This window comes from Lagopus leucura, unplaced genomic scaffold (assembly GCF_019238085.1).
Source record: "Lagopus leucura isolate 7727_CA_CO unplaced genomic scaffold, USGS_WTPT01 Super-Scaffold_100004, whole genome shotgun sequence".
Classification (NCBI taxonomy): domain Eukaryota; kingdom Metazoa; phylum Chordata; class Aves; order Galliformes; family Phasianidae; genus Lagopus; species Lagopus leucura.
Window position 1 is genome coordinate 67,831,451 of NW_024962264.1, and position 21,966 is coordinate 67,853,416.

Here is a 21,966-nt window from a genome sequence, read left to right on the forward strand (position 1 = left end):
ACTCCTCGTCACCAGACAGTTCCAATTTGGGTGCCAGCTGTGGAGGAAACATGAATGTACGTATCAAGAAAACAAGGGGCGAAGGAGTGTCACAGAATCGGATTCATTAAGGTTGGAAAAGACCTCTAAGATCCCAAGTCCAACCCTAACCCACCCCACCATGCCCACTGACCACATCCCTCAGTGCCACATCCCCACAGTTCTGGAGCACCTCCAGGGACGGTGACCCCACCATTGTCCCAGTCCTGATCACTCTTTCGGGGAAGACATTTTTCCTAATATCCAACCTCAACCTCCCCTGGTGAAACTTACCTTTCCTTTACATGTGGTCCCTGATGAAGATAGCTCATCACTAAAGAGATATAATCCCCTTAGCACCAGAGTTCACTTTTGGCTGCAATTTTTGGTCACCATGAGTAAAGCAGCAGGAACTTAAAAAAAGACTTTGGTCTTCAAGATTTCATAAATAGCTGCTTTCAGACACAGATAAGCAGCTGAAATCTTGCTCGAGCAGCTCCAAAAATAAATGGCTTCCTGCTCCTTCAGCTCAAGAGAAAATCAACAGCTTCTATGCATGAGCAAATTAATTTTTACCACTTGCAAAGCCCCTGTGATGGATGATTATGCATACGAAAGTGATATTGCTAGCGGGATAAAGGGGGGTTCTCCCCAGGCTTTTGGCCAGGCTTCCCGTGCTGCTGATGTTTTCCTTGGCATTTCTGCTGAAGCTTAGCTGCTCCAGGGGAAGACTTTGCTGGCAGTTTTCCCTAACCAACCCTGCTGTGACAGCTTCGTGCTGTTGCCTGTCACTGCCGTGTGCGATGCCCATCTCTTGGGGTTGGGAAGGCAACGGCTGGGTGATCCTCAGGTCACCTTCATCCAGGCTGGATATTAGGAAGGATTTCTTCTTAGATAGAGTGGTCGGGCACTGGCACAGCTGCCCACGGAGATGGGGGAGTCACTGTCCCTGGAGGTGTTCCAGAGCCATGGAGATGTGGCACGGAGGGGTGTAGTCAGTGGGCATGGTGGGGATGGGTTGGGCTTGGGGATTTTTGAGGTCTTTTCCAGCCTTAATGATTTTATGATTCTACTATTCTATTTGCTGAGCCCTGGGCTCAACTGGGACTTCAGCAACAGAAAAGATAAAAGATGCCTGTGGCCAGCCTTGATCTCTTTTAAAAGGGGAGGAAATAAGGACATGAAGAAAGCTAGCAGCTCTAGAAGCCCTAACCCAACTGGATCTGGGGTTCCCAGGGCTCTGCATCATGCTTCGAGTAGCAAGGAACCTCTATTCTGCATCTCACCAGGGTCTGGATTACCCATGTCACATCAGACCTGGACTCTGACTCATTTTCATAGAATCATTAAGGTTGAAAAGGACCTCTAAGATGATGCAGTCAACCATCAGTTTGTCCTCACAGTGCCTAGTAAATTATGTCCTTCAGTGCTGCATCTCCACGGTTCTTGAACACATCCAGGAACAGTGACTCCACCACTTCCCTGGGCGGCCTGTTCCAGTGCTTGATCACTCTTTCTGAGAAGAAATTTTTCCTGATATCCAACCTGAGCCTTCCCTGGCACAACTTGAGGATATCACCTCTCATCTTGTCTCTTTTACCTGGTGCAGAGGCTGACCCCTACCTCGCCACAGTCTCCTTTCAGGCAGTTGTACAGAGCCATAATGTCTCCCCTGAGCTTCCCCTTCTCCAGACTGAACCATCCCAGTTCCCTCAGCCATTCCCCATAAGACTTGTGCTCCAGACCCTTCACAGATCTGTTGCCTTTCTTTGGACATGCTCAAGGGATTTTGGATCAGTGCTGCCACCTGCACTGATCCATCCGGCACACTGTTTTCCATCTGGCAAAGCACAGATGTTGGTCCTACTCTCCAGCTGTCCCAAGCTGTCCCTGGAGATATCTCTTAGGGATAATGGATCTTCATGACCAACACAATGGAGGAGCCCATGAGGCCACAGCAGCTTTGTCCCACCACAAGGAGCTGAGGACAGATCCTGGCCAGCCACACTGCAGGGCACCTTACCCATGCTGAATTATGCAGTGGTTGATCCCATGCCATCTCCATCTCAGAAGGATGCAATAGATTTCCCTTCCCACCCAGCATCACACACCAGGGTTTGGGTTTCCAAAGCACCCTAGCGTCTGCCGAGCCTGTTGGTGTCAGTGGGAGCTGCTGGCACCCAACCAAAACTGTGCCCATTCAAGGTGACTCAGCTGAAATACAACATTAGCCAGAAAGGTAGGGCTGAGTTGGAAGACTTGAGCAGTTCTGCCTTGATTTTAATTCTGGCCGTGCATATCCTTGCAACGTTACAAAAGCTGCTGCACAGACTGCGGAAGGCAGAGACACACACACATCTGATTTTCAGAGTAGTACAACAGACAAAAGGGCCATAGATAGGCCATAGCATCCCGCAGAGAAAAGGTTGGCTTCCACATGACTCAGGAATGTCCTAGAGATCAGCTTTATCTATTTATGTATTTATTCCGGCTGGCATCTGTGAATCACTGCTAATAGCAAAGGGTTGCATAATTGCAATGAGGATGCTTTTGTGATGGCTCTGACCAAAGAAAAATACATCTATTTTGGCTTGTGTCTATGAATAGCTACTCTGCTCTGACTCTCTGCATTTGCAAACCTCAGATACTACTGAAAATAAGATATGATTGGCAGGTACAACCTGATTAGCATGTACAAATTGCCGTGGCCTTTCTCCAAGCAATCATTTGTACAAATTGTTTCCTCTGCTTCGTATCTGAACAGCAGCAGAGCTATTAGGTAAGTTGAGACTCGAGAAGAAGCAGCACGAGGCGAATGCTCACACCGTCTCATTTCACACCCTTCTGAGTGTTTGGCTTTTTCTGAACTGTGCTCTTTTCCCCTCCCTCAGAAAAAGGCCAAAAAGGCTTTAGGCAAAAAAGGAACTGTTTTATGGTGTTTGTTTTTTTTTTCTCCTGAAGATAATCCTAGCTTTTTCCTTTCTAATTTTTTTTTTTTTTCACAATCTTCTTTCTTTTTCTTTTTTTTTTTTTTTTTCCTTGCAGCAGCTGTTCCTAAAATATTTGCTCATCCTGGGTTTTCAAACAGACAAAAAATATCTTTCAAAGTTTTGAGCCTGTGTATTTCATTCCAAATTGCATCAAAATGGAAGAAGGGGAAAGGAAGAGAACCTTGCCTGGTGGAAAGTGCTTCAGAGTGGGCTGGGATTTTATGCCTCCTTTCCTTTCCAAGCCAGGAATAGGTTTCATGGCACTTTTTTTGAGTCATTTCATTTCTGCACACTGCTCTTAAGACATTTGCCAGTGCCAGTCGTGGAGATGCAAGCCACGAGTCGGATATGCCAAGCAGCTGAGACTGGCTCCAAAGATGTGCGCTCCCTCCCACTCATAGGAATAATTTGCTTGGCTTTATGGGATTTGGAGATTGTGTTGCACCATTCCTGGCAACCAAGAGCGATCAGACAGTGGGATTTTAGCAGGGTCTGTTGTGAGAGGACATGGGGAAATGGTTTCTAAGTTAAAAGAAGGGAGATTTAGGCCAGGTATAAGGAAGAAGTTCTTCACAAGAAGGGCTGTGAGGCACTGGAAAAGGTTGTCCAGAGATTTGGAAACATGGTGGATGCCTCAACCCTGAAGATGTTCAAGGTCAGCCTGGATGGGGCTCTGAACACCTGATGGAGCTGTGGGTGTCCCTGTTATTGCAGGGGAATCGGGCCAGACAGCCTTTAAGGGTCCCTTCCAACTGAAATCATTTTATGATTCAGTGATTTCCATGGTGGTGAAGGTTCCTTTGGCTCCAGGAGACCAACGCTTAGGACCTTCCTGTTCCCTGTAGGCAAAGCGAGGGGCAGCTGGAAAGTGAGTCAATGGAACCCCTATCACTGGCTCCTTTTGGGTGAGGATGTCACTCCAGGAATTTGATCCTACCCAACATAATTACAATAACAGCAGCACTTTGTAGAACAGCCCATCCAAATTTCATAGGCTTTTGAATCAATAATTAGGCATCTTAATGCCGGTTACGAATACCGAGCTGAATTCTGGCTGCAACCTTAATTAAAAACATCTCGCAGCGGGATAAATAAATAATTCCCTTTTAAGTGTGAGGCCATTTTGTGCTTCAGACTCTGCTGGGCTGCAGGAGGGCTGGTGTGTGGGAGAGGCACGATAGCTCTGCCTCGATGAGATAAGCACTGGAGAGGCAGCATGCGTTCTCTGATGCACTGCAAACCACGGGTCTTCCTGAGCTCTGCAGACTTTCTGGCCACGATCGCTTTGCTTTTTCTCTGCTCTCTCAGTGATACGTAAGATATATTTATTTCTACCCTGGTCGGTTCTCTGAGGGCTTAAAAAAATAGAGCGTGAGTGGGTGGGTGGGTGAGGGGAAGAGGAGGCGCTGGGAAGCCAAGAGAAGCGTGTTGTGTTGACGCAGTCATCATCTCCCATTTGCACAGGGATTGTGGTGCAGTGCTGCCCATCCCAAAGCACGGGTCATCCCCTGAGCCCAAAATGCCACGTGGGATACGAGGCATCATCCTAAAGGGCTCTTCCTGGCCGTGACATTTGTGCCGATAACTCAGACGGGGATGCAAAATGAGTGATGGCTTCAGCTGGGAAAAAGATTACTGGTGTAACGTGTAACGAAACAGGGCACACAAAAACACTGTGAGTCATGTGGGAAGTGCTCTGAACAGTGTTTCTGAAATAAATGAAGAAGTTTCAGAGGCCACAATCCAAAATGAGCTTGGAACAAGAGCGCGTGTGTCAGTTCAGATCAAGGAGAAGATGAAGGCAAAGCAGGACCCCGAAATGACAGTCCTTAAGGAGCAATGCTGAGAAATTCAAGTCAGTGAAACCATAAACAGGTTTTCAAAATGCATTGCTGCACGGAAAATCTCTGAATATGTGTATCTGGGTGACAGCTCCAGGTTTGCTGGACAAATTTGAGCTTTGGAATGGTAATTGGTGATATAAAGGAATAGAGGAATAAGAAAAATACAGGGTAGTGCCTGAGCAGAAATGTAGAATGGATGAATCCAATGAATCGATGGCCCCAATGAGCACTCTGTGTTGCTTCTCTTATTGAAAGCTGGGAAAATGTGAGTTATGAAATGGGAATTTCTGATCTGAGGTGAAAAGCCAGCTCTGTTTTGGATAGCTAACCTTGTCGTGGAGTGCTGAAGCAGCCAGCATTCCAGCTGGCACAGGAAATTTAATTAAAATCAGACCTGGGGATGGGGTGTGACTGGAGAAAACAGCAAGTAGTCTCTCTGTCTGAAAGAGCAAAAAAAAAAATGATCCATGCAACTACAGACCTTGTAGTCTGCCCTCAGTTGTTCATTGAGGAGCAGTGCTCAGGCTGGAGGAAGAGCCGGAGTTGGGAAGAGGGATGGGGAAAAAACCTTGGGGAAGAAGCAACTGAGCCCCAGCTTTGGACTGGCTTCAAGGTGGGCAGGAAGGTTTCCACCCCAGTCCACAGCAATAGGATGAGAGGTGATGGCCTCACATTGCACCAGGGGATGGTCGGGTTGGATAGGAGGAAAAATTTCTTCTCCTAAAGAATGGTCAGGCAATGGCACAGCTGCCCAGGGAATGGTGGGGTCACCATCCCTGGAGGTGCTCCAGAACCATGGGGATGTGGCACTGAAGGACATGGCAGTGGGCATGGTGGGGTAGGACAGGAGTTGGATCTGGGGATCTTCTCCAACCTTAATGATTCTATGGTTTTATGATGGAACTCCGAAGGAAGGCAGTCCCAATCCCCAGTGCATCTATTAATTGTGGAGCACGCTCTGTATTTTGCTGGCTGTGGTTTTGGTGGGCACAAGGGTCATCCACCCAGCTTTCCAAAGGGTCTGGCAAAAGTTGAGTGTCTGCACATCGATTCTTTATGCTGGGACATACAGGGACTGATAACATTTAATGCATTTCTTGTTGTTTGAAGGTGAACATTTATTCCCCTGCAATATTTAACACCTTGCTATGGATCCTGAGGAATATCTGCACCTTGATCATTATAATTAACAATAACACCATGCTGCAGGGGATGAGACTTCTCTAAATGCTTTCAATTGTTAATGACTCAGACCTTAAGGTTTAATTCATCCTATTCCCTCCTCATTAATTAAAGGCACTTGGTCTCAGCCAGATTAAAAAAGGGAGACTCAGGGCAGCTGTTACTGCCATGGCACTTCCATAAAGGTTATCCTAGCCCCAGATACTTTGGGAATGGGGATCACCGTGGGCAGTAGTTTGCTCCATCTGACTGGCTGCAAAGATGGAAAATGTGCAACGTGGTGATAAACCTCTCTTCCAGAGCTCCTTAAATCCCTTTCTTTACAACCCAGAGATTATGGCTACAGCTTGATTTCAGCTCCGATCCCTTGATAGCCAGGGATTTTTTATTTTGCAGCTATCAGATTGTATTTGCCACATGCAGAGCTCTTCTATTTTGTCTGTCTCAGATATCCTGGGGTTTTATACCTGAGTTTATGTTGTCTGAAACTCCCTTAGAAATACAACGAAGCCAAAAATAATTGTGTTTATTAAAACTCGTATTGCAGTTTTACTGCCAAGAGGTAGCAGAGGTCAGGACCCGATGGGACGCTTTCCAGGCAGAAAAGGGGTCAAGTGAAAAAAAAATCAATGCATTTTTAAGGGTGGGTCATATATCTGCAGCAGTGCTGTATCAAATCCAACTATCATTTCCAAGATCTAGATAAGATCCAACCCAGACTCCACTTGAAATTTAGTGAAAGTGAAAATTTATTTGCACTACTCTATTCAACAAGAGTAGAGTTGAAGTCAAAGGCGCCTTTGGTTGGTGGCACCTTCTCAGCCCCTTTCCATATATCCTTATATATTTTCAGTCCTTCCAACTTGGCAGTGGTTTGGTGCCAGTGCCAAAATGCTGTTCGGTAATGGAAGGCTTTGTCAGTCCCCTCCAGGGAATACATGTGAATAAGAGGGGTTTGGCACGAGGTCTAAATGACGGCACGTTCTTTGGGCAGAGCACAAAAAAAAAGAAGAAAAAAAAGAAATCAAATAATTTTTCTCTGCTTGAAAAAAAGTACTTTCATGTTAGACTGCAAATATCCTCCTGGTATTTTTGTATCTCCGGAGTAGCTTGGAAATGAAAGCAGCTTTGCAGAAAGGGCTTCAGAGGGGAATTTGTAGGGGTCTGAATTCTCTCTCTTGGTCCTGCCTGGGTTCAGGCAAAATTGGGAATTTTTGCTGCAGAAGTTAAAATCTGCTCAGGGATTTGAACCCACTCCCTGTCCCTCCCTGGGCCCCTGCTGCCGTGGGAGAATCACACGTTCTTTACCCTTGAAAACTGAAAAGCACACACAGAGATTGATTCATCCTTTGCCACTTGATAAAGTGGATAAAGGGAAATTTAAAACCTCTGCACATTTTGAGAAGATGCCACTTCTCCAGGTTTGCTTACCTCCCTACAGCAATTGCTGCTTATAACAAACTCAAAGCAGCAAGAACCAAGTTATCAGTGGTTAATCCTATTAAAGCAGGCACGAGCTGAGGCATAAGGTGTGTTTCTCTCCTCCACCAGTCATGGTGCCTGCCAAGTTATTTCTAAGACCCTTCACCTCATCTGTGACGTTTTGCTGAGCATTTGCTTGACCAGTAGGTTCAAAAGTTGGTAGCAGTGGGATGGACACAGAGACAGGGTGGACAGATGGACAGAGATCACAGAATCACAGAATGGCCTGGGTTGAAAAGGACCACGATGAGCATCTAGTTCCAACCCCCTGCTGTGTGCAGGGTCACCAACCAGCAGCCCAGGCTGCCCAGAGCCACATCCAGCCTGGCCTTGAATGCCTGCAGGGATGGGGCATCCACAGCCTCCTTGGGCAACCTGTTCCAGTGCCTCACCACCCTCTGGGTGAAAAACTTCCTCCTCACCCACACTTCAAAGATCCCTATTTGCACTGCTTTGCTCTGATCTAAGTGCACATATCTGGAGCACTGACTGTGTGTACAACCAATCACTGTACGTCAGCCCACAGCTGGATTTTCTTTGGGTTCATTATTCAGCACGAATATTTTGGCTTAGAAAAGATCTCTTTCACCACGATCTCAGTCACCATTTGATGCTCTGTGCCATATTTGGAGTTCACGTTTTTATATACATAATTTATGTACATATTTATATATGTAAGTTTTGAGTGAAATCTTGTGAGTGCAACTACACAGTGAACATATTCCCAGGGACACAGGGAGAGAGCAGAGTCCAGCAGAGCTGCCATGGGAGAACCAGAGCTGCAGGGAAAAGCCAAGGTCCTCTTCAAGAGTTTTTACAGTGGTCACAAATCAAAGAATCATTTGAGTTGAAAGGGACCCTTGAAGATCATCTGTTCCAATACCCCTGCTTGGAGATATGATTTAGCAGAGGGTTGTTAGAGCTACTAACCATAGTATGTTAGGCTGTGGTTGGACTTGATGATCCTTGAGGTCCCTTCCAACCTGAGTAATTCTATGATTCTATGAATGGACAGTGAAATCCACAGTTCGACAGGATGTTCAGAGCCCCATCCAGCCCGACCTGGAGTGTCTCCAGGGATGGGGCATCCATCCCTCCCTAAATCAGAAAGAAGTCTTTTCTCTGGAGTCACAGAAATATAAAAAGAATATATGGAAGATCTGATTTTTTTTTAAGCTAACTTCCATGATGACAACCAACTTGACCCCAGAGGGGAAAAGAGCTAAGAAAGCCTTCCCAAACCAAACTTCATCCAGATTTCAGGGCTTTTACAATGAAGCCAGAGGTTTGATTGGGACATCTGAGAAGAAAGTCTTCGCTGCCAGCCTATGTGTGAGATATCTGCAGCTTAATGGAACCTCCAGCCCTTCCAACACATGGTGCCAATATCCCACCATGCCCTCAGATCCCCCATACCCCATCAGATGATGGAATTACAGCAGTGCACCCACACATGGCATGGGAGAACAGATGGAAACCCACCATGCCTACGTAAAACCCAACACTGAGTTAAGCAGCCAATTTCTTCCAGCACAGCAGGACTGAACCCATAACAAGCTGCTCAGCAGCTCCTGCCCCATCCAGCATCACACTGTGCACATGATTCACTGCTGGCACTCCTGTGTTTTTAGTGCACAGATGTTATAATCAAACAGTCCCACTAAAGCCCCCAAGACTTGAGTATCTGCAGTCATTATAGCACCAGGAATGCATATTGAGCAACTGTTTTAGTTCTTCAGAGGGCAGAAAAGAAATTGAGGCGAATGCAGGATTACTGTAAGGGTGTTTGAGTGTGACAGAAGGGTATGCAGGGTTACAGAGAAAGGCTGCAGTCACCAATGGGCATTGTGAGGTGATGGGGACCATGATGCCATCATCTGTCAAGGTGGGAAGAAGCCACCACACCTGCCCACGAGCACTTTAGCCTCTTTCTCCATTGCCAACTGGATTCTCGGTTTCATTAGGCCAAGCATGGCCAACAGGTTAAGGGAGGTGATCCTTCCCCTCTGCTCAGCTCTGCTGAGGCCTTATCTGGTGTGCTGGACCTGGTTCTGTGCCCACAGTACAAGAGAGCCATAGACATAGCCCAGCACAGGGCTGCAATGCAGGGCCAGGGGGACCAAGAGGGGCCTCCAGCATTGGCCAGGATGGAGTTCCTGGATCCTGTCTTTTCTGGGATGTTTGAAATTCTTTGCCACTACAGTCCCGGGATCCCAGAGATGTAGTAATCCTCACAATGATGGAAGGAAAGAAGTCTCACCACTATTATGCAATTCTTTCCAGGCCTCTTAGAATCACTAAGGTTGGAAGAAACCTCTAAGATCACCGAGTCCAAGCATCCCCACCATGCCCTCTGACCATGTCCCTCAGTGCTGCATCCCCACAGCTCTGCAACACCTCCAGGGATGATGACTCCATCACCTCCCTGGGCAGCCTGTGCCTGGCAAATTTTTCCTAATATCTAACCTGAACCTCCCCTGGCATAAATTGAGACCATTACCTCTTGTAATTCAAATCATTCTTTCAGCTGTAAATGTTCTCAGGGAAAGGAAGAGTGTCCTTCTTTAGGACAAACTCTCCAATTGCAAGAATGCAAAGCACTGCAGGGCAGGAATCTATTGGAGGAGCAGTTGTGCCTGCAGAGAGCTCACAGTGCCTTGGGCATGGCTAAGCCATGGTTTTGGAAATTGCTTTCTGTCTCTTCCCTTTCTCTGCTCTTCTGAGTGTTGGCATCAGCCCAGGGTGGAGATGGCAATTTGTTTCTGGAAGCTCAGAGAAAGGTTCTGCTGTGCAAAAGGATGGAAAGCATAGATTTCTCTGTGGAATGAGCATCCTGGGGAGAAGCCAGCCTGGAAATGCCTTTGAGCTACCTTGTTCTGTTGGTATCTAACTACCACTTACACTACTTTACCACTCACCCTACTATCATAACATTGACTCATCACGAGGGCCCAGCACTGGGTTATAAGGAGCATGCATATTGGAATTAAGCTAAGTGAAGGCAAACAGGCTCATTCAGTGTATCAATATCTGACTACCTTTGTGAATCTCTCAGTCCTTCTTCCATGTTTGTGTTCCCCAGCATGATGGCCTGGAGGCAGTAAAGGGTTTCTTAGACAGTGAGAATTATTTTCACTGAGAGAAAGGAAGAGAAGCTGCTATTTTATGCATGAAGATGCACTTATTTGCTTTGCAGTTCAGGAAGAAAAGAGAGATGGATGAAGATAAAAGGGGAAATAAACCCTGCCAGCAATTCAGCCACCGTGACAGGAGAAGGTTGTCTCAAGCAATTAGCAGAAGCAACCAACAGCAAGATTAAGTAGAAATGGGATCCCTGGACATGCCAGCATTCATACATTCCTAAACCAGGTAGCTGGCCTCCTCATTCGGGAGGGTGGTCCTTTGGTCCTCTACTATGTTACCTGCAGTGCTGATGTACTCTTTGAACTATTTGGACAAAAAATTAAGGAAGACTGTGTCAAAGTTCTCCTTTTAGCTGTTTTTGCTGTGGGGTGGAGGTGAGTGACTGCTTTCATCTTGGAGGACTGCTATGGGCTTCACGTTAGCCCAGTCTTGGATGGAATATTTTTCGTCCAGGCTTGGGTCCCTCCCAGTGAAAGAGACCATGGGGAGCTGGATGTTCTGCCCAAACAGGAAGGAGGCTAATGCATCTAGGGAGCACAGATCATGAGGACAGTTAAAATGAACTGAGATAACTTATTTTAGAAGGGATGGTGCTGGGAGGTCAGGAAAAGATCAGCTTCCCAGTAGCTAAAGCATTGTGACATATAGGACTGACTGAATGCTCTTGACATCCACTAAGGAAGGGCAGGACAGAACATCAGAAAAAAAGAAAGATTTTTTTGTCTAGTAGTTAGGAAGCATGAAAGGCTGTGAAAAAGCTTGGAACTAGCTGTGAATATTTAAGGCTTTCTCTGGGAGCAGGCATCAGAAATAGGTTTAAAATACCACTTTGAACAAACAAGTCCTGTTAGTGACCAGAATGACCATGCTGTGGGGTCAAAGTTACAGGACAAAATCCACAGGCTTGTAGCTCACAGAGGAGTATCTCCATCCCACTAAGAAAAGAAAGTGAACAGATGCTCCTTTGGGGCTGTCCAGATGGCCAAGTAGCTGCAAAAGGCATAAAGAAGGATCATAGCCTACAGCAGCTTTCAAGTAGCCAAACAGATCTAAAATGAGCAACGACCTTCATAAACCCACTCGATGTAAAATACACCCTTGCAGCAGGGTGAAGATGAGGGGGAATCTCTGTCTCTCTCACGACATAGATATTTCAGCCACAAAAAAGGATTTCAGAGTGAGAACAATGTGCAGTCTGCTCTCACCACCAGAAAATCCACTTTTCCACACCAACTTCTTGCTTTCTAGGCAGGGTGCCAATGGGTACCTGGCAGCCTGCTTGCAGGGCACCACTCCTAATCACATTAGAGGAAAAGCACTTCCTTGGAAGGGAGACAGACATTGCAAAGAAAGGAGAATGTGGGCTGATCTTGCTAAGGGAAGTGAGCAAAATTACCACCCGAAGAGTGGTGTGAAACTTAGCACTGCAGAAATGGCATCTTTGTCTCCAGATGCTTATTAGATACAGAGAGCCTGGAGACATTCGTAGAAACAATAGATGATTGGGGTTTTGGGGAGGTCTTGCATCCATCCTATGATTCCATCAATCCTATGATTCATTCTCCTTCTACAAGGACCATCCCCAGTCCTGGGGAGAATTATCTGTCCCAGCTCATAAAACCTTCAGGAACGGACCTGATGTGACCTGCTGGTGTCCACAATGGCAATAAGGCTTTTGTTTTGCCTTTAACTATCCTACATTGGGACTTTTCTATATCACCATGGAAAAGAGTGACTCTAACAGCAGAATTGTGTAAAACATTGATCTCTGCCATCAGAAAACCTGGGGCTGTTCATTTTACAGATGGTGTAACTACAAAAGGCAGCTATGTTTAGGCAGGTTCCCACTTACCTGGTTGCTGGAAGGACTTGCAAATGTCAGGACCCAAGAAGTTATAGGTGTTATGGCCACATCTGCAGCACTTCCAGAGGAATTCCTGTAAACCAGCATGTGAAAGGAAAGAACGGCATATAGGCAATGGGAAACATGGTCAAGCAGAGGCAATACACTGATTTTGGGGACAAAATGTCAAACAAGCAAAGGCAGAGAGAAGAGCAGGGCAGATCTCAAAGGATGCAGGTAACTTGGCACACTTGAATGATTCCCACCACAACTTTTGCTTGCACAGCCACGCAAAACCTCCTGCTATTCCATGTCTACTCCACATCCATCACTCCTCCTTACTGTTTGTCCCATTAGGTGAGAAGTTCCTGGAGCCCAGAGCTTCGATGTCTTTACAGCACTGCTACAGAGGAGCTCTGGTATTAGATGGTTTGTTTAGGGTCTGGTGCTCAGATGCAGCACAGCACAACTTGGACATTATCAGTGTATTTGGAGGTTTTGGGTCAGTAGATGGTCATGTTATGAAGTAATCCAAAAGCCATTTAGAAAATGACTTCAAGAAAAGAGTTGATGTGGCACTTTGGGGACATGGTTTAGTCAGCATGGTGGTGATGGGTTGGGTTTGGACTTGGTGATCTCGGTGGTTTTTTCCAACCTTAATAGTTCTATGAAAATACTTACAAACAGACCTTTAAGATTTCCTAAGTTGTGTGTTTAAATGCCTTCCACATAAAACGTTCCTCATTAAAAAATCATTACAAATTTCTTTCTCTGGAATCAAACTCTCTTTGATGTAAAACAACATCTTCCATGGGAAAACTCCAAGCGTTTCAATGGAAGATGTCCAGCCAGCTCTCATGTCAGATCTCACTGGAATGGTTCGTGTGCAATAAAATGAATGCTCCTCCTACATGCGAAATGCATGTAACAGAATTAGCTTTTGCACAGGAGAAAGGTCTGGTCAACCACCCAGTTATTAAGAAATTAAGTTACTTTCTGTGAAGGACTCTTGCCTATCACAGTGTAAAGTTGCTCAAACGCTTTTCTGCTGGCAGGGCTCCTAATCCAAGTGAGGACTGATGTCAAGTCAGGGCTCTTGCTTCTGAATCTAGCAGCACAAAGTGAATGAAGAGGTGCATGAAATGGAAAAGACAAGATTGTCCCTTTTCACAGAGGAGGGAAGAGCTTCTGAAGAGCTGGGCTTTCACAGCTTGCCAGTTGGAAGCAGAGCCGCTGGATGAGTTTTATTTGATGTGAGCAGATTCCTCCTACTGCTGCACTTGAAAGGCAGATGGAAAGACCTTAATCTGGTCACTCCTGTTTTAAATTATGCATCCTCCATCTGCTGACTAGAGCACAGACATGCTGACAGTAACTGCTGCGCTTCTTAAAATAATCTCCCTGCTGCAACAGCTACTTGTGGAGAGGTTTACACATCTTCCACCTATGAATGGTGTCTGCACACCACACCTGAAAGCCTCTCTTGAGGGCCAGAACCCAACCTTGAGCCCTGCAACACTGGAAATCTCCAACCCCTGGTCCGTAATATTACTTGCAATGGGTCTTGATGGCTTTTGAGACCACAGCAGCCAAGCCTGGTTTCCCATCTAGTTGGAGCTCATGGGGATCTGTATTCAGATTCCAGCATGTGGGTCCATGGAGCAGAACCAGAACTTGGATGGGGACTGATGCCTGTACTCCACATTGAACACTCTCAATCCTCTGCCCCTTTCTTCCAACTCTAAATCAGTTGTGTCAGCTCCTTAATTATTTTAATTTTTCTTCCTTCTCCAAATCCCTCAAATATATTTTATACATAGGGTACAGGCTTAAAAAGGAAAGCTACTGCTGTGCCCTTTCCTCTGAAATATTACCGGAGAAATGTATGTATTTCATCTCTACCGTTCATTTTCCCAGACAGTTTTTACTTTGAAGGAGTTTGAAACAGTAATAGACTGATGGCTACTTTCCAGCTCTATTGATTAACAGTGAGTGGTCAAGATCTTCAGTGCCTGAGAATATATCCAGAAATAGGGACAGGTGAATTATTGCATTTTCCCACACAGGGAAGGAGCAGGGGACGATGAGACCTACAAGAGGGAGTCCAGAAGATCAGCCTACCCCACGTGGGTGCAATGTCCCAGCGTGGGGAAGAATCAATGATTATTTGTTTTAGCACAAAACAAGGCTAAATCATTTGCAGATCCTGTGATTTCAGAGTGTTTCTGTGGGTTCCTCCAGGCGTGAGGCAAAGAAGAGGGTTGGATCTAGATGATCCTTGAGATCTCTTATAACCCAACCCATTCTAAGGCTTGGCGGCCACCACTGCCCCTCCATCTCAGTGCTCATCTGATAGAGGTGCAATTTCTCCACCGACCTTCCAAGAAGGTATTTTTACTACCAGGAGGACAGAGAATTTTTGAAATTAAGTGCTCTCCTGGGATTAAAAAGCATTTTCTCATTTCTCCCATGGTATCCTAACACTGAAGAACGAGGGAGGGCAGATGCCATGGGTGACGGCAAGCAACTGGTCCCCACAATGTGCACAATGAGCCTGTGAGGAGTTGGGAGTGAAGTTGGAAGTGTTTGGATCTTCTCTGCAAGCTGTTGGTGCTGGGGGTGTTTCTGAACTGCCTTTCAGCTGGGCATCCAAGTGAAGTTTTTGTCTGCACATTAAGTGCTGCCACATCAGCCTCCAAGGGCATCAGAGCACTAGAAAGCTGCCATTTCCAATCCCAATGCAGCTAATAGTCAGTGAATGCCTGCTTCTATGATATATATTACAAAACTCAGATCCTGGCAGGATTAATGCACTGTGAAAAAGACTCAAGATCTTCAGTGTGGCAGGATGCTATTTTAACGCATCAGCTTTATTGGGCCCATGAGTGCCCAGTTTTGGAAGAATCAGGAATCCTTAAATGCAAAGAAATGTAGTGAAGAAAAACAGAAATGACAGCAAAAAAAGATAAAAAGCACCTGTAGAAAGTAAACTATGACAAATTTTTTGGTTTTTGTCTGTCAAAATGCTTAAGTCAATAGCTAACTGAGAAGTACTAGCATCAATACATATTGGAAAGCTGTGGAGTCCGAAGGAAAACAAATCTTTGTGTACTATAAAGTGATACATGGTGATATATATCACCAGGCAGCTGAAACACTACAAGAAAATCTTGAAGTAAAGGCATGTTCTCCATCTTTCTACTTATCTTTTTTATGGAATGAGATTGAACTTATATTATCTCCATTAAATCCAAGAGAATTTGCCAAGGGGGTTTCATCTGTTCTGCAGAAATCTAAACTACCATTTGAAGACACAACATTTCCCACAACGTTTTTGCAGTAGGAATAATGCATCTCTTGGGCTGTTCTGACTTATATCTTGCCCTGTTCACCTTCAGCTATGTATGTGCACCTCTCTTTTCTCTTCCCCTTTCCTTGGAAGGTGCCTGCTTGTTATCCACATGCACTGACATCGCAGGAGGACCAGCAATTTACGTACTCACCCAGGCTTGGGTCAGCTCTGCTCTCTTCATTTCTGTCCACTGATCTCAACAAGAGTTGGGTTCGAGCCACATGGTACCCCTGAGGATTACTCATGATCAATCTAGGGCTGAGATAATACTTGATCAGGTTTAGGATAAGCAATAAGAAGGAATAAACTAAAGCCATACATCTTTGACATTAGTAGTCAAGAAGCATCCCAGAGTGCTATTTCACTGATTTCAGTGGAATTATGTCATGCATTAATTTGAGCCAAAACCACAATACATATTTCAGTGCTCCTGAAAGCCCCCCTTAGAATTTATTCTCCAGTGGATGTTCCATTAAAAGAAAAATACACGACTTTTAGCCATTGATCAGAATATATTGTAACACATCTGAGCAGAGAGATTACAGAATACCTCACGGAAGACTGACCTTTTGATGTGTGACAGAAAGATTGCTGGAAACGAGGGAACAATCCAAGACTTATTAACTGAGAGCACCCAGGGGCATTAAAATCACTGCATTATGGCAGGCTTGGACTCTCGCCGTGCCCTTTATGTGCAGCTAAAAGAGACTTGCAAAAGAAGCTCCTCTGAAGAAATAGATACAATATTTTTGCAGCCAGTGACAAGAGAGTTTTGACAAATTTTAGATCAGCTCACTTGGAGGGAACAAAGGCTGCCGAAGCGAGTCAAGTTCACTCTTCAGTAGTCATGACAACACTTTCAGGAACTCACAATTTAGGGAAGAAGAAAAGGAAATAAATACTGATTGGAGACACAAAGCTATCCATTATTGCTTGTACGTTATCTCTCACCATCTGTGTGGCTTTGAAGCTATGAATCCAATGCTTGGTAGCATCCTGGGGTCCTGGCACTACATGGTACATCACAGCCGAGGTCAGAGCTCAGCAACTGCTGGGCAAATATAGGATCACTGTGCAGAAGTCCCATGGTCAGAGCCTGGGATGTTGTGGGCTCATCGTGAGAGCAATGGAAGAGGCCAGCTTCAGCTCCTTCCAGCTCTTCACCCGGGGCCACTTTGGGAGATGATAGCATTGGTGGACAAAGGAAGGGTAACCGATGGCTACCTGATATCCTGGGTGGCAACACAGGTTTAAGATCTCTTTCAACTTGACTTCTATCATTCAGTGTTATACCTCCCAGGGCTGCATCATAGGAACACAATGGCCGTCCTGAGGTGGGCAGAGTTGAAGGGATAGGTCCAAACTACTGCTGCTAATGCAGAGCACTCAGATTTTACGTTGAGGGCAATGAAGAACGCTGGGCACACTCCATCCTGCTGGCCCCTGGCCTGGTGGTGGCGTGGTTACAGACAGCTGGAAGATAGGAATATCAGAAACAACACCAACTGCTTGCTAAATGGAAGCAGATCTGTGCAAGTGCTTGCCTTGCAAGTCACATCTGTTCTTTGAAAGTCTATTTCCCTTCTTTCCATTCCCCCAGGAAGTTTGCTAGAGCATTATTAGATTTTCTTTTTCCTTTCTCTCTCTCTTTTTTTTTTTCCTTCATCTCTTTATATGTAATAGCTTCCCTCCAGCTAAATCTCTTCTTTGCTTCTTATCTTCTTTGCTTCTGCTAATGCCCAGCTGGACAAATGGAAACCAGAGTCCTCACTGGGCAGTGATGGGCCAATGGAAGCTGGAAAGGCTGCATGGCAGGGGAAAAGGGATTGGGATTGACAGCCCTGGTGCCCAGGCTTCCTTTGCAACCCCTAAATGGAGTTGGAAAATAAACAAACAAACAAGCAAGCAAGCAAGCAGCAAAGAACCAAAATAACAGCAAACCAAACTGGACAGAAATTATGGTTTCATCTGTTTGTAGCACAATGAAGGTAGGTGTCAGAGCTGTGCTGAAGCAGGGCAGAGGAAATGAGAATCTTCCATGGAAACTAATCTGGAGAGGCTGTGCTTGTGACCTGCGACCTCTACCAACAACAGAAATTGTCAAGTGGGGGACTAATTGGAAGGGAATGGATCCCAGTGCAGCTGAGGACATCTGTATCTCTTCTTAGTCTCTTGAGAGCCTCCTTGGACAGCAAGGTTCAAAGCATCACAGAAACTGAGCCTTATTGGACAGAGGCAAGAGATTGCATCCCTTTTGTGTGAAGTTTATGTACTGTATGTGTGTGCTGCAAGTGCCCACATGAGCACTGAGAGTACCTTGGCTGCATACCCCACTTTAAAGTAGCAATTATGGGACCCAACCAGAGCAAACACAGTTGTTGCAATGTCACCTTGTGCCTAGTGTGCCAGAAGAACCACGTCCAACAGCAGTGACAGATAGAAGATCAGCTTTTTTATGGTCACCAAAACATCTGAGAGATTGCAAATGTGCATGCACTGCTTTCCTGGGCAGGCTGTGATATGGTCTTAGGGATATTGAGATGAAAAGTGGGTGAAATGCACAGCAGGCCCAAATCCCAAACTGCAACAGGTCACAAGCACAGCCTCTCCAGATTAGTTTCCATGGAAGATTCTCATTTCCTCTGCCCTGCTTCAGCACAGCTCTGACACCTACTTTCATTGTGCTACAAACAGATGAAACCATAATTTCTGTACACATCAATTATGTTTACTATTATGTTGATCTAGAACATGACATTTTGACTAAATCTAAAATGCTTGCTAACAGTGAGTTTAAATCTAATCCTTAGGCAAACAAACAATACCCACCCCTTCTGGTGAGTCAACCAACTTGGCTGTACATGGAGGTAATTCTCATCACCACATTGAGAGCCAAAGGGAAAACTATTGCGATAAGCTGTACAGAAATCTGCAATTCTGATACCGAGTTTTGTTCCAGATAGGATAAACTTTCCAATCTTACCCACAAATAAAAATGCAAGTTTTCCATCAGGCCAATGAAAACTTCCTCCTCTTCACTCAAGCAAAATGTTTCACTTCAATTTCAGTCTTTTTATAGGTTGCTCTTTATCACGTAGAAAGAAAACAGTTTTCTTGCTGGTTTGTGGCAGTTAACAAAATTATATTCAGCAGCAAGCAAATAGCCTGTTAGAGGAAAGACATAGTTATAGGCATTATAATTCCTCTCCCAACACCATAAATGTCAAATACCTTCAAAACCACAACGTTTTCCAAGAAGCAATGGATAATGCCTTCTGTGAACATCACCACAGAGAGTATGGCTGCATATGGCAAGGAGAGAAACGTGATATAGGGCTGGGAGAGACACAGGTGCTCTCTGGGTGGTGCTAGGGCTCATTAGCCCACCCATTACTGTTTTAGCTCAGGTGATTCAAGCTTTCAGCAGTATGTTTTCCTATCAGTAACGATGCCACTTGGCTGTTTGCTTGGAGCTTTGCAGCATGTGGATGAATTCTGGGTTAGCTCATAGAATCAGAAGGTCATTAAGGTTGAAAAAGACCTCTAGGATCACCATGTCCAACCCCAACCCATCCCACCATGCCCACTGTGTCCCTCAGTGCCACATCTCCATGGCTCTAGAACTCCTGCATGGATGGTGACTCCACCAGCTCCCTGGTGCCCAACCAATCTTTTGGAGAAGAAATTTTTCCTACAATCCAACCTGATGCTCCCCTGGTGCAACTGAAAACCATTACCTCTTATACATTGGTTTGGAAAGTGAAGGCCTTGACCTTTCTAGTGCTTTTGCTGAGGGCATTGGGCAAAACACCGAGAAGTGCAGTTAATGGCCTAAAAACTGCCAAACATCCCTACAAATTTAAACAAGGAAAGATGTGCTTTTCTCCATCTTGGAGTCACAATAATAAAGATGAGACCAAACAGCTGTTAGACTTGGTTGTGCCTTTTTTTCCCCCCTGTATACCTAATGACATCAACGAAAATGTCAAATCTTATAGCAGCTCCTTCCTCCCTTTCCTGTTTCATAATCCAGTGTAAAATGCAGTTAGAAGAGAGGCTAGGAGCTGGTTTCCATCCAGATACTCCTATCCTTGTAGTTTTCCACACAGAGCTAGTGTTAGGCAGAAAAACTTAATATTTTAACCCAAACCACTCACTATTTCATCTGCCTTCACCCATGCCCAGCAGCTGTGGCCTCCAATCTTTACAGACCAGCATATTTCTCCAATGCTTTTGGGTACATACTATTGGCAACAGAAATAACTCATTGGGGGACATCTATTTTTCCAAAGCCATGACCCATCCATGGACTGCGGTTTGGAAACCAGATCCTTAAACAAAACACTTCCAACCCTTGAAATCCCTCCTTGTGCCTGGGGCTTTGCAAGCCTCCACTTCCTTTTGGCATCCATCTCCAGATTGTGTCACTTGCCAGCTTAGTTAAGAAGCTGATTTGAATGTTGTTTTATCACACTGTGCTTCTCAGACAGCATTGAGTCAGCTTTAAACCAGCGCAGTGTGTGCTAGCTCCCAGTTAATTATAGTCATAAAACATAATTTACTCCAGTAGAAGGAAATACTTGAATCTGGAGGGCTCTTTGCTGCAGACACCAAATCCTGAGTTGGGTTTTCTTTTCCCCCTTTATCACAGTGTTAGGAAGTGAATTTTCTGACTGTGGGATGGCAAATCACTGAGGACCACATCCAGACGACCCACAGTGCACGGATGATCACAGCAAGGATGTTTTGTCTCCAAATATCTTTAATGCAGCCCTGAGGAAGAGAGGAAAGGAAGTTGCGCCCTCAATAATTAACAGTTTACATCTTTATTGGGGCTTCTTAGCATCCACCAAAGCCCCCAGGTACCCATCCTCCCTCCAGTAGGACCTACCTCAATTCCCCATGGAAATGCCTCACAGGGTTGATGCTTCCTCCCATTTTCACTTTCCAGGGAGCTGAATTATTCCAGTACTAGTATTCTAATGGAGAACTTGATTTCCCAAAGACCACATGCTCTCAGTGCAAAGAGCTGCATCCTATTTGTTGTCCCTACCACAGCTGGACTGAATTCACTTCATTAAACCCATTCCTTACATCCATGTCATTAAGCAAATCCATCTGATTAAGGCACCTGATGGTTTGAGAGCTGAAGGTGGAGATAAGGAGAGATCAGCGCCCTCCTTGCTGTAGTCACAGCTCTTGGAAACATCCCAAGTACAGGACTCAGGGTTATTCTGGGATCATTTGCATGTGTTAGAATCTCTCTGCCATTGTCCAGAAGGGGGTTTTTGGCCAGAAACCAGGTTTAAGGTTTACACAAGAGGTTCAGGCTTGCACAGCTCAGCGTTTTCCCACCAAGAGGTTGCCTTGGATGAGTGCCCAGCTACAAGGAGACAGCTGGGGAAGGAGCATGGTGGAGGACATACGGTAGAGCTGCAGCAACAGCAACCCACTCTCTCCTTCAAACTGTCATGAGTGTTTGAAATAGGTGGGAGAGGTGTGGGCACAAGCTGGAATATCTTGTGAGAACTCCAGTGGGAGCAGCTTCTGCTGATGGGCACCTTGGAGGGGGCAGCTTGTTCCCAACAGTGTTTGAGGCATATAAGAAGGGTGAGAGCAAAGTGGATTTGCTGATGGAATGGCATATAACCAAATCCCTTTTCCTCACCTCTTTCCTTACTCCTTGCTGCTGGATGAGAAAGTCATCTCATCCACCTGCTTTTTAGCCAACACTGCATGAAACTGTGGTGCTCTCAGATCTCTTCCCTCCAGAGCTCTCCCAAAACAGAAGGAAGAGAGGCATGTAGGGGATACGTTGCCTGTGACATCATGATGGTGAACTTGATCCTCTCCAAATATTCCAGCAGATTCCCTTCTTGTTTGTTTCTCCAGCACTGATGCAGAGATGGTGGGTGGAAAAGCAGCTCTTTTAGGTCTATCTGGCCTATATCTTGTGTCTATCTACCTCAAATCCCAATAAACCCTTAGGAGATCCCAAATAGACACTGGCAGTTGTGGATTCAGCAAGAACAACCAGCCAGACGCTCTCCTTTAGGTTTAGGTGCTAACCAACCAGAAATGTGGTTCTCTTCCTTATGGGTATACACCCAA

At 45.4% G+C, this 21,966-nt stretch overlaps 1 long non-coding RNA gene across 3 annotated transcripts; it reads right to left on the bottom strand.

The window, feature by feature from the left end:
• Nucleotides 1-16,290: 16,290 nt before the first annotated feature.
• LOC122180139 lies at nt 16,291-20,897 on the bottom strand. 3 transcript variants are annotated; one of them, XR_006178929.1, is made up of 4 exons: nt 20,747-20,897; nt 20,436-20,628; nt 18,839-19,020; nt 16,291-17,328 (listed from the first exon to the last, which is right to left on the bottom strand). It is a non-coding gene; the product is annotated as an uncharacterized LOC122180139 (long non-coding RNA). The 3 variants fall into 3 exon arrangements; XR_006178928.1 differs by having other exon boundaries at nt 20,418-20,628; XR_006178930.1 differs by having other exon boundaries at nt 16,291-17,659; nt 20,418-20,628.
• Nucleotides 20,898-21,966: the final 1,069 nt, after the last annotated feature.